The sequence below is a fragment of the Pan paniscus genome, chromosome 5 (genome assembly GCF_029289425.2).
Source record: "Pan paniscus chromosome 5, NHGRI_mPanPan1-v2.0_pri, whole genome shotgun sequence".
Classification (NCBI taxonomy): Eukaryota; Metazoa; Chordata; class Mammalia; order Primates; family Hominidae; genus Pan; species Pan paniscus.
Window position 1 is genome coordinate 48,845,079 of NC_073254.2, and position 12,926 is coordinate 48,858,004.

At 43.7% G+C, this 12,926-nt stretch overlaps 1 protein-coding gene and 1 long non-coding RNA gene across 2 annotated transcripts in view; both read right to left on the reverse strand.

Annotated features, from left to right (window-relative positions):
- Positions 1 to 12,926, reverse strand: part of NUDT3 (nudix hydrolase 3) — a 111,943-nt gene that overhangs the window by 89,701 nt on the left and 9,316 nt on the right. The gene's annotated exons all lie outside the window — the stretch shown is intronic.
- The window catches only part of LOC117980572 (uncharacterized), a 50,369-nt gene that overhangs the window by 28,541 nt on the left and 8,902 nt on the right, over positions 1 to 12,926 (reverse strand). The gene's annotated exons all lie outside the window — the stretch shown is intronic.

Consider the following 12,926-nt stretch of genomic DNA (forward strand, 5'->3'; position numbering starts at 1 on the left):
GACAGAACTTGACAAGCTGAACAATGGTGTTAATTTTAGACTAAGCTGACCATCAAACCAGTGAAGTCCAGCACCTCTGGGTGAATTCTCACATATTTTCTTTGGCTAAAACATAAACACGATTTTTGTTATAGTTGTTGTACTGTTGATGACAATCACCAACAAATAAAAAATGCATTAAAAATGTCTAATACTGGCCAGGCGCCGTGGCTCACACCTGTAATCCCAGCACTTTGAGAGGCCGGGGCAGGTGGATCACCTGAGGTCAGGAGTTCAAGACCAGCCTAACCAACATGGTGAAACTAAATTTTTAGTCTCTACTAAAAATTCAAAAATTAGCAGGGCATGGTGGCATGTACCTGTAATCCCAGCTACTCGGGAGGCTAAGGCAGGAGAATCGCTAGAACCCGGGAGGCAGAGGTTGCAGTGAACCGAGATCGTACCACTGCACTCCAGCCTGGGCAACAGAGCAAGACTCCGTCTCAAAAAAAGAAAAAAAAAAGTCTAATACCGCTTTGCTGTGTCTTTAAAGAGCAACTTTATGGCTACTGAAAATGCTTTGGGCCAGGTGCGGTAGCTCATGCCTGTAATCCCAGCACTTTGGGAGGCCGAGGCAGGTAGATCAAGAGGTCAAGAGATCGAGACCATTCTGGCCAACATGGTGAAATTTGTCTCCACTAAAAATAAAAAAATTAGCTGGGCGTGGTGGCGTGCCGGTAGTCCAAGCTACTCGGGAGGCTGAGGCAGGAGAATTGCTTGAACCCAGGACGTGGAAGTTGCAGTGAGCTGAGATTGCACCACTGCACTCCAGCCTGGCGACACAGCAAGACTCTGTCTCAAAAAAAAAAAGAAAAAGAAAAAGAAAAAATGCTTTGAAGATAGCAAGTCTCTTACTCAGCAGATGCAGATTCAACGTGGGAAACAGAAAAGAACAATCACTACTAAATTGTTATTGATTCCTTACGAGATCCTTTCTGAAACCATTAGAGGTAACAGTCAGTTTATGTGGTTCACTGATTAGAAGAATAGAGAATCACACTAATTCTTTTTAATGAGCACTGGGGAAATAGACTGGCAAGATGAGAATTATAATTCTTTAAGATGGTTGGCTAAGTGTCTTTTTTTATTATTGTTATTTTTTGTATTATACTTTAAGTTTTAGAGTACATGTACACAACGTGCAGGTTTGTTACATACGTATACATGTGCCATGTTGGTGTGCTGCACCCATTAACTCCTCATTTACATTAGGTATATCTCCTAATGCTATCCCTCCCCTAACCCCACACTACGACAGGCCCCGGTGTGTGATATTCCCCACCCTGTGTCCAAGTGTTCTTATTGTTCAATTCCCACCTATAAGTGAGAACACGCAGTGTTTGGTTTTCTGTCCTTGCGATAGTTTGCTCAGAATGATGGTTTCCAGCTTCACCCGTGTCCCTACAAAGGACATGAACTCATCCTTTTTTATGGCTGCATAGTATTCCATGGTGTCTATGTGCCACATTTTCTTAATCCAGTCTATCACTGATAGACATTTGGGTTGGTTCCAAGTCTTTGCTATTGTGAATAGTGCTGCAATAAACATACGTGTGCATGTGTCTTTATAGCAGCATGATTTATAATCCTTTGGGTATATACCCAGTAATGGGATGGCTGGGTCAAATGGTATTTCTAGTTCTAGATCCTTGAGGAATCGCCACACTGTCTTCCACAATAGTTCGACTAGTTTACAGTCCCACCAACAGCATAAAAGTGTTCCTATTTCTCCACATCCTCTCCAGCACCTGTTGTTTCCTGACTTTTTAATGATCGCTATTCTAACTGGTGTGAGATGGTATCTCATTGTGGTTTTGATTTGCGTTTCTCTGATGGCCAAGTGTCACTTTTTTTTTTAAGTGTACTTTGTGTCAGGCACAGTTGTTCACACCTGTAATCCCAGCACTTTGAGAGGCCGAGGTGGGGAGATCATCTGAGGTCACGAGTTCGAGACTAGCCTAACCAACATGGAGAAATCCCATTTGTATTAAAAATACAAAATTAGCCAGGTGTGGTGGTACATGCCTGTAATCCCAGCTACTAGGGAGGCTGAGGCAGGAGAATCGCTTGAACCCAGGAGGCAGAGGTTGTGGTGAGCCCAGATCATGCCATTGCACTCCAGCCTGGGCAACAAGAGCAAAACTCCATCTTTAAAAAAAAAAATATATATATATATATATATACTTTGTGAGATTGGAGAAAAATAAACCAATAATTTATCAATTACTGGTCAATAATACTATCTTCTTTTCTGGCTTAACATTGTCATCTACCCCCCATCTCATCCCTGCCCCCACTAAATCTGACAGGCTTTAATATATATATATAGAGAGAGAGAGAGAGAGAGAGAGCACGCGCACGTGCTGGGCGCGGTGGCTCACACCTGTAATTCCGGCACTTTGGGAAGCCGAGGCGGGCAAATCACAAGCTCAGGAGATCGGGACCATCCTGGCTAACATGGTGAAACCCCATCTCTACTAAGAATACAAAAAATTAGCCGGGCATGGTGGCAGGCGCCTGTAGTCCCAGCTTCTCGAGAGGCTGAGGCAGGAGAATAGTGTGAACCCAGGAGACGGAGTTTGCAGTGAGCTGAGATCACGCCACTGCACTCTAGCCTGGGCGGACTGAGCAAGACTCCGTCTCAAAAAAAAAAAAAAAAGTGTATACAGAATTCAAATTAGGATAAATTGCATATTATATGTGAAAAAACAGATTATAAAATTGTATATAATCTAATCCTGTAGCCCAAGCTACTCAGGAGGCTGAGGTGGGAGGATCACTTGAACTCAGTAGTTCGAGGCCAACCTGGGCAACAAAGAGAGGTCCCATGGGGGGCAGTGGGGAAGGAATTGTATATAAATCAAACACAATGTTATAAAATTTAAAGCCAGAATGATTAAAGAGAATAATTTCCTTCATACGTTTTGGGGGAAACTAGAGGCTGAATGGTATTTATCCTCATAAGTAATTGTAGGCCTATTGTGTATGGAGCACCACGTAGGCACCACAGAGGATAAACTATGAGCAGGAGAGAACTCTGGTAACTTATAACGTAATGGGCTCAAAAGAGGATATTTTCCAAATTTGCTATGGTGAATGTAGAACATCTTTATAATGGAAGGAAGACTACTAAAACTGCCTTAAAAAGTATTTTATGGCATTCAAAATGTGCCAAAAATATCCATGTTTCTGACAAATTCAGCTTCTTCCCACAACACACACGCACTGGTGCTGGGATTCGTGATCAGCTTCAGCTAACAGTGACAACAGCAATAGATGCTGGTGAAGTTGGTATAGATTACACTTCTATAATTGTGTTACAGCCTTTCATTCCACCTGTTTTTGTTCTTTTAAATACTGGTACTGGGAGTCTGTTTTAGAAATATATTTTTATTCGGCTGGGCGCAGTGGCTCATGCCTGTAATCCCAGCACTTTGGGAGGCCAAGGCGGGCGGATCATCTGAGGTCAGGAGTTTCAGACCAGCCTGGCCAACATGGTGAAACCCTGTCTCTACTTTAAAAATACAAAAAATTAGCCAGGTGTGGTGGCACGCACCTGTAGTCTCAGCTACTTGGGAGGCTGAGGCAGGAGAATCACTTGAACCTGGGAGGCAGAGGTTGTTGCAGCAAGCCCGGATCATGCCACTGTACTCCAGCCTGGGCGACAGAACAAGGCTCCCTCTCAAAAAAAAAAAAAAAAAATGCATTCTACTTGTTTAACTCCTTTTGTGGATCTGTCAGAAGAAAACTGTGTTATCTTTGTACATATTATTTTACCAGAATTATCACAGTAGACAGATTTCAACACTCTTTTGGTTCCAGTTCCCTTATTTCACTGACGTGGCTGGATAGATCATGTCTATGTTTACTTCCAGGTTCACAAATGTAAAGATTCTATAACTTCAGGTCTTCCTCTCTTTCCATAAAAGCTCTTTCACAGTAAATTCACAGAGCACCATTTACTGCAGTGAATCTTTCCTTTCTTTCCCAGTTCTTGTATTTTTTAGATCACATATCAGTCTGTCTTTGTGACGCTGTTATGATCAGCATCTGATTTTTTTTTTAATGCCTGCACAATCTGTATTGGAGTAGCAGCAAATTTATACTCATCCTTCAACACTCAGATCTAGTCCTTTCGCACTGTGTCTGACTTCTCAATCCAGCATTTGTCTACTCCTCCATTTCTAAAGCATTCGGAGAGGGTTCTTTTACAGCACTCATTTCACTGTATCATCATCATTTCTTGGCTAGTGTGATTCCTTCTGTGGTTCCTGCCTTCGTTACAGCACCAACTATGTTATCTGGGAGGCACTTTACTTTCCTCATTCAAGTCTCATAACAACTTCATGAATTAGGTATTATTTATTCCCATTTTACAAATAAAAAAACTGACTCTCAGTCAACTTTCTGATTCTTCTGATCTTATAACATGCTCTTGAATCAGTCCCCAATCTTGGGACATCTCTACCGTTCTCTTTCCCCTCTCCAGCGTCTATATGCAAAGGGATAAGGAAATATATGAAACTTAATATAAATTCCACCTCCTTTTGAGCCCACTAGGTAATAAGTTACCAGAGTTCGGCCGGGCGCTGTGGCTCATGCCTGTAATCCCAGCACTTTGGCCGAGGTAGGCGGATCACCCGAGGTCAGGAGTTCGAGACCAGCCTGACCAACATGGTGAAACCCCATCTCTACTAAAAAATACAAAAATTAGCCAGGCATGACAGTGCTCGCCTGTAATCCGAGCTACTTGGGAGGCTGAGGCAGGGGAATTGCTTGAAACGGGGAGGCAGAGGTTGCAGTGAGCTGAGATCGTGCCATTGCACTCCAGCCTGGGCGACAGAGTAAGACTCTGTATCAAAAAAAAAATTAAAAAATAAAATATAAAAAAGTTACCAGAGTTCTAAAACAGTCTCTCCTGCTCATAGTTTATCCTCCGTGGAGTCTACATGCTGCTTTATACACAGAAGGCCCACAATTGTTTGTGAGGATAAATACCATTCAGCCTCCAAATGTATCCCCTTATAAAACTATCACTTCAATCCTGACCACACCACAGTAACTCTGCCAGACTTTTTCTTGCCTCTCAAATCACCAGATCAGTATATTGATTGGAAGAGTAAATACGGTGAATAACTCTCCTTCTCAGAATAGATCCATGTGGAAGGAGTTTTCTCGAATTCATGTCAATATAACTCAGACTCTTGGGTTTTTTCATTTATCCACCTTCCAATCTCCGAAGAAAATGTGCTTGTTTCCTAAAGCCTGATTTAATCAACCCAAATCCACATGTCCATCTTACCATCCTTCTAACAGTTTTATAAAGTCATCGTTAAATCTGTTGCTACATCTCATCTTCATTATAATTGATGGCTCTAGGTGTGACCTATCACCTATCACATCTTTGTGAAATGTTCTTCCACCTCCGCTTTTATGACAGTGCTTCTTTGAGTGCTATGATGCCCCAAGCTCAGGCTCTACGCTCAGTTTTGCTTTCTGCGTACTTTCTCTTGTGCTAACTTTCTATTCTCCCTCTCCAAGGTCCCTGACACTCCACACTGTATCTATAGTCCTAACTTCTTACTCCCCTTCTAGTCCCACATCTCCAACTATCATCAGTTGAATTCAGTTCATCACTTCAAATTCGACATGACAAAACCAAAGTTCCATCTTCTCTCCGAAACCAACCTCTCTTCTAAATTTCCATTTCTCCTGTCACCCAGGATCAAAATTTAAAAGTCATCTTCAACCATGAGCTCCTTCATCTTTTTTTTTTCTTTTCTTGAGACAGGGTCTCACTCTGTCACCGAGGCTGGAGTGCAGTGGCACTATCATGCCACTTGACCTCCCAGGCTCAAGTGCAATGGCATCTACTGCAGCCTCGATCTCCCAGGCTCAAGTGATCCTCCCACCTCAGCCTCCTGAGTAACTGGGACTACAGGCATGCACCACCATGCACAGCTAATTTTTTATTTTTATTTTTGTAGAGATGGGGTCTCCCTATGTTACTCAGGTTGGTCTTGAACTCCTGGCCTCAAGTGATTCTCCTGCTTCCGCCTCCCAAAGTGCTGGGATTACAGGCGTGAGCCACCATGCATGGCCTCCTTTATCTTTAACATATCATCTGTTACCAAACCTGTCCACCCTTTGATTACAGTGTCACTTGATACTTCATTCCATTCTGCTGCTACCATGGCTCTCACTTCCAGAATAGAACATCATTCTCCCAATCATTCCCTCTGGTAGCCCCCACTGAGTTCACCCTGCATTCTACTCTCACACATACCTTTCCACAACCCTTTGAAGGACAACTGTGGTTCCCCACTGTAGGATCAAACCCAAACTCCTCATTATCTCAAATCAAGGCTCTATACCCTTAGCTCCCAGCCAGCTGACACCCCCTATCACTCCCCATAAATACCCTGCCACACCACTATCCCAGACCCAGGTTCATATGCTCAGAGTCTCTGGCATGCAACAAACTCATTTCCACCCTCAATCATGCTGGGTCTCCTTCTCCTAACATACTCTTTCCCCTCCTTTCTACGTAAATCCTATTAACTTCTTAGAGCCCAAGACTGACTACTTCTGTATTTTGCATCCAAAATGAAGCACTCCGGAAGCACAGCCTTTCCTACATTTTTTCTAACTGCTCCATGTACTTTATGTCCCACTTCTTTAATTTTTGTCTGATCCCACCCAAGGCACATAATGCAGCCACTTGTTCAACTGTACTGAAATGCCTAACGGTAATTTAATTAATTCATCAATTTAGAAAAGCATTCTTCCTGGACAGCAGTGGACATGTCCACAGTTTTAAAACCATCACTGCACCGAGAATAGTGTTTTGCAAAAAGTGAAGCCTCAATAAATTCTTGTTAACCAAGACAGAACTTGGAGACTACAATATGTATTTTAAGAAGCATCGTACTGTTTTCATAAACTTGGATTTTAAAAATTCATTTTAAAAAATCTGGTCCTTGATACCCCCAACATTTAAAACATTAAAAATTCACACATTCTCAAATATTATTTAGGATAATTCTAAAAAGAGAATTTAAAAAGTGTGGAGAGGGCAGGGCACAGTGGCTCATGCCTGTAATCCCAGCACTTTGGGAAGCTGAGACGGACAGATCATTTGAGGCCAGGAGTTTGAGATCAGCCTGGCAAACATGGTGAAACCCGTTGCTACTGAAAATACAAAAATTGGCCAGGTGTGGTGGAGCACACCTGTAACCCCAGCTACTTGGGAGGCTGAGGCATGAGAATCGCTTGACCCTGGGAGGCAGAGGTGGCAGTGAGCCAAGATCACACCACTGCACTCCAGCCTGGGTGACAGAGGGAGACTCCGTCTCAAAAAAAAAAAAAAAGTGTGGAGAGAGCATGACTATGCTGATAAGCATTTTATAAAAACACTGGCGTTCAGGCTACTGTTAGTTACAGTGCTCTGATTTGCTCTAATTTGACTGAATTACTTTTTTGCCATTTAAAATCAATTTTACAAACTTTACCATGAAGAAATTCTTACTACAAAAAGCGGAAAAATGGCCAGGTGCAGCGGCTCACACCTATAATCCCAGCACTTTGGGAGGTCTAGGCAGGAAGACTGCTTGATCCCAGGAGTTTGAGACTAGCCTGGGCAACATAGCGAGATCTCGTCGCTCCTACCCAAAAAAAAAAAAATAGCCAGATGAGGTGGCACATTCCTGTAGTCTCAGCTACTTGGGAAGCTGAGGTGGGAGAACTGCTTGCGCCCAGGAGGATGAGGCTGCAGGGAGCCATGATCACATCACTGTACTCCAGCCTGGGAGACAGAGCAAGATCCTGACTTGGGGGGAAAAAAGGAAAAATGTTAAAGCTTGCTTCATAAATAAAATGAAAAGCTCTCCCACACACAAAAAAACTTCTGACTCAACATGTATACGTTTCTTCTGGTGCACTGGATTAGTTGAGGAGGCTACCCTAAAAACTACCAAAGTGATATATTAGGCAAAGTTCTTGGTTGCAAGCAAAAGAAACAAAGCCTGGCTGTCTGAAGCCAAAAAGGAATTTATTGGAAAAAATATCAAATGCTCAGAATATTGGAGTGGCAAGGACTATAGGACCAATCTTAGAAGATAGGCCCACACTATGAGCACTCCAGAGGTGGCAGCAAAAGCCACAGCCTGGGTCTATAGCACAAACATCTGGTCAGCACACAGTCACTGCCTTGCCCCACCCATCCCTTTGGCCTCCTCAGGCCTCCAACTGGTGGAGCCTTAGTCCCGCATCCACATGGCCACACCAGAGAAGAGAGCTAGGTGGAGGATGGGTCCCTCCTTCTCTCCAAGAAGGGCATTCTCCAAAAAGAATGGTACTCTTCTAATTTTATGCCAGAAAAATCAATCATTCAATACACTCCGCATCCCTGCACCACAGCCACCCAAACTCTTCTCTAGTGGCACCATTGTGTATGCTTATTGCTTCTACCATCCCTGGCCTCTTCTGCCCAGTCTGGCCATAGCACACCCTCCTCCAAGTCCATGATCAAGTCTTATGCCAAGACCTTCTCAGTCATACATCTTTATCAAACCCAAGAAGAATTCACCTCCCCTCTTCTTTCACCCACAGCAACGTAGTTCTAGTTTTCTTTTCATTAGCACAACAGCTCCATGATCTGTATAGACTCATGGAAAATAGAAAAGTCCACCTATATCAGTATTTGTTTAGTTTTCAATGTTTCAAAATAAAATTTAGATTTGCTAAATGTGTGACATAGTATAAAAGTATGGACTTTTTATGACTTATTATAAAAGTAATCCATGGTGGGGTACAGTGGCTCACACCTGTAATCCCAGCACTTTGGGAGGCCAAGGTGGGCAGATCGCCTCAGGCCAGGAGTTTGAAACCAGCCTGGCCAACATGGCGAAACCCCATCTCCACTAAAAATACAAAAATTAGCTGGGCGTGTTAGCAGGTGCCTGTAATCCCAGCTACTTGGGAGGCTGAAGCAGAATCGCTTGAACCTGGGAGGCAGAGGTTGCAGTGAGCCAAGATCACACCACTGCACTCAAGCCTGGGCGACAGAGAGAGACTCCATCTCAAAAAAAAAAAGTAATCCACAGAAGTTTTTTTGTACAGACAGGGTCTTGCTATGTTACCCAGGCTGGTCTTGAATTCCTGGCCTCAAGTGATCATCCCACCTTGTCCTCCCAGGGTGCTGGGATTACAGGCTTGAGATTGTACCAGCCCAAAGATTGTATTTTAAAATCTAGGCCAGGCGCGGTGGTTCATGCTTGTAATCTCAGCACTTTGGGAGGCCAAGGTGGGCAGATCCCTTGAGGTCAGGAGTTCAAGATCAGCCTGGCCAACATGGTGAAACCCCATCTCTACTAAAAATTAGCCGGATGGGGTGGCACATGCCTGTGATCCCAGCTACTTGGGAGGTGGAGGCAGGAAAATCCCTTGAACCTGGGAGGTGGAGGTTGCAACAAGCTGAGATCGAGCCTTTACACTCCAGCATGGACAAGAGTGAAACTCCATCTTAAAAAAAAAATAGTAAATACATATTAAAATAAATCAGTTTTCTTTTATGCAGTAAAGTACTAATTTTTATTTATTTATTTATTTATTTATTTATTTATTTATTTTTTGAGATAAAGTTTCGCTCTTGTTGCCCAGACTGGAGTGCAGCAGCGCGATCTCAGCTCACTGCAACTTCCACCTCCCGAGTAGCTGGGATTACAGGCGCCTGCCACCACGCCTGGCTAATTTTTGTATATTTAGTAGAGACAGGGTTTCACCATGTTGACCAAGCTGGTCTTGAACTTTTGACCTCAGGTGATCCACCCTCCTCGGCCTCCCAAAGTGCTGGGATTACAGGCGCAAGCCACAGCGCCCAGCCCTATTTATTTTTTTTTTAAGAGAAAGGATCTTGCTCTGTCACCCAGGTTGGAGTACAGTGGCACGACCATGGCTCACTGCAGCCTCAAACTCCTAGACTCAAGTAATCCTCCTGCCTCAGCCTCCCAAATAGGTGAGATTATAGGCAAGAGTCACTGCAGCCAGCTAAAGTACTAATTTTTAGTGGTATATAGCATCCATACCATGAAATGAAAAGTAGATGAAATCATGAAGGATTTTCCTGGTTGATTTCACTGTTAGTTACAGGGTTCAAAATGGATAGAATTCTCTGTTGAGATCTTTGTTTTCATGTCCTTGGGGATGAGAAAAAGGGTCATCACTCTCTCATAGACACTGGACTGGGCCTCTTACTTTCTCTCTTTCTTCCAGCACAGATTAGGGGGACAGGCAGGGAATAACAGCTTTCTTTATCCACAATACGTTAATACAAACAGGCTTCCAAAGGCTGCATATCTGGGCCTCTGACTTAGATGGCCCAGTGTCCTTCACCTAGGATATTCTTCAACTACCCATATTCGACCAAGCTGTTCAGGTCTAGCCTGCTCCATAAAGTCATCCCTGACACTCTAGCTCATCTTTCTTCAAAGGCTTCTCCAATTCCTATAAACACCTCTCTCCATACTTCTCTATTTTACACTCCAAACTGCATCTTATTTTGCTTTTTAGACAGGGTCTTACTCTGTCACCCAGGCTGAAGTGCAGAGGCACAACCATGACTTACTGCAGCCTTGACCTCCCAGGCTCCAGTGATCCTCCCATCACAGCCTCCCAAGTAGCTAGGACCACAGGCGCACACCACCACACCAGGCTAATTTTTAAATTTTTTTATAGAGACGAGGTCCCACTACATTGCTCAGCCTTGTCTCAAACTCTTGAGCTCAAGCAATCCTCCCCCTCGGCTTCCCAAAGGGCTAAGATTGCAGGTGTGAGTCACTGCACCCGGCCTAAATTGCATCTTGCCAGTAGACTGAAGCTCAGATTCTGTATTCTACACATTTTAAAACTCTTCAGTTTGAAGTATTCTTTATAGATACCACAATACAATTACTTTTGTAACCAAAAATAATAATTCCCTCTTGAAAAAAAAATGAACCATACACCCTGGCAGAAGGATGATTGTGCCCAGCTAAAATAGTTGAACCTACAAAAAAAACCCCACAGAAATACAATTATTATATACAGAAACTCTCTGGATTGTTTTCCTAACTCATACTGGCAATAAAATCTAAAAGTTTTGTCTTACTATTATTAAAGGCAGACTATCCAAACTGCAAAGCCTCCTAGGAAGAAATCAATACCACAGTGATAGATGTAAAAGCCCTGAGTCAGGGCTCAGCACATTTGGTTAATGATGGCTGAATATAAGCCTAGCAATCAAATCATTTCTGCAAAGAGGAAGCAAATAAAAATATTAAATAATCGGCTGGGCACGGTGGCTCACGCCTGTAATCCCAGCACTTTGGGAGGCCGAGGCAGGCGGATCACGAGGTCAGGAGTTCGAGACCAGCCTGGCCAACATGGTGAAACCCCAGCTGTACTAAAAATACAAAAATTAGCCGGGCTTGGTGGTGGGCACCTATAACCCCAGCTACTCGGGAGGCTGACACAGGAAAATCACCTGAACCCGGGAGACGGGGGTTGCAGCGAGCCGAGATCGCACCACTGCACTCCAGCCTGAGCGACAGAGCGAGACTCTATCTCAAAAAAAAAAAAAAAAAAAATTAAATAATCAAACAGGCCAGATGTGGTGGCTCGTGCACGTAATCCCAACACTTCGGGAGGGCAAGGAGGGAGGATCACTTGAGCCAGGAGTTCCAGACCAGTCTGGGCAACATAATGAAACCTCATCTCTACAAAAAATAAAAAATATATATATTAGGAGGGTGTGGTGGCACATGCCTGTAGTCCCAGCTACTCAGGAGGCTGAGGTGAGAGCATCACTTGCGCCCGGAAGGTTGGGGCTGCATTGAGCTATGATCACACCACTACACTCCAGCCTGGGTGGCAGACCCAGACCCTGTCTCAAAACACAAACAAACAAATTTCAAAGTATAAGCACAATGTAACTTCTCTTTTTTTGTTTGTTTTGTAACTTTTCTTAATGTATATTTTATTAGGATTTCTAAATATTCAAATAAAAATCATGGTTAGGTATAGTGGCTCACACCTGTAATCCCAGCACTTTGGAAGGTCAAGGCAGGAGGGCTGCTGCTTCGGTCAAGGCAGGAGGGCTGCTGCTTCAGCTCAGGAGTTTGAGACCAGCCTGAGCAACATAGCAAGACCCTGTCTCTACTAAAAATAAATTAGCCAGGCATGGTGGTGCATGCCTGTAATCTTAGCTACACGGGAGGCTGAGGAAGGAGGATCGCTTGAGCTCAGGAGGTCAAGGCTGCAGTTAGCCATGACTGCATCACAGCACACCAGCCTGGATGACAGAGCAAGACCCTGTCTCAAAAAAAAAAGGAAAGGCCGGGCGCGGTGGTTCTCACCTGTAATCCTAGCACTTTGGGAGGCCGAGGAGGGTGGATCACAAGGTCAGGAGTTCGAGACCAGCCTGGCTAAGGTGGTGAAACCCCTATCTCTACTAAAACTGCAAAAATTAGCTGGGTGCGGTGGCAGGCACCTGTAATCCCAGCTACTCGGGAGGCTGAGGCAGGAGAATCGTTTGAACCTGGGAGGCGGAGGTTGCAGTGAGCCAAGATGGCGCCATTGCACTCCAGCCTGGGTGACAGGGCAAGACTCCACCTCAAAAAAAAAAAAAAAAAAGGAAAAAAGAAAAATCACAATCCTTCCTCCTTTTAAGAAAAGCATAAGCACTATGTCTGAGCTCATACTCCTTTTTATTCATCATTGCTAAGCTGCTCTTACAAAACACATCAGAAATATGTTAAATAACCAAGCCGAAGAAAAGATTTTCTAAGCAGTTCATAAAACTTTACTGTTTTATGAACAAAGAGATCAACTAATTGTATACAAAGAAAGTC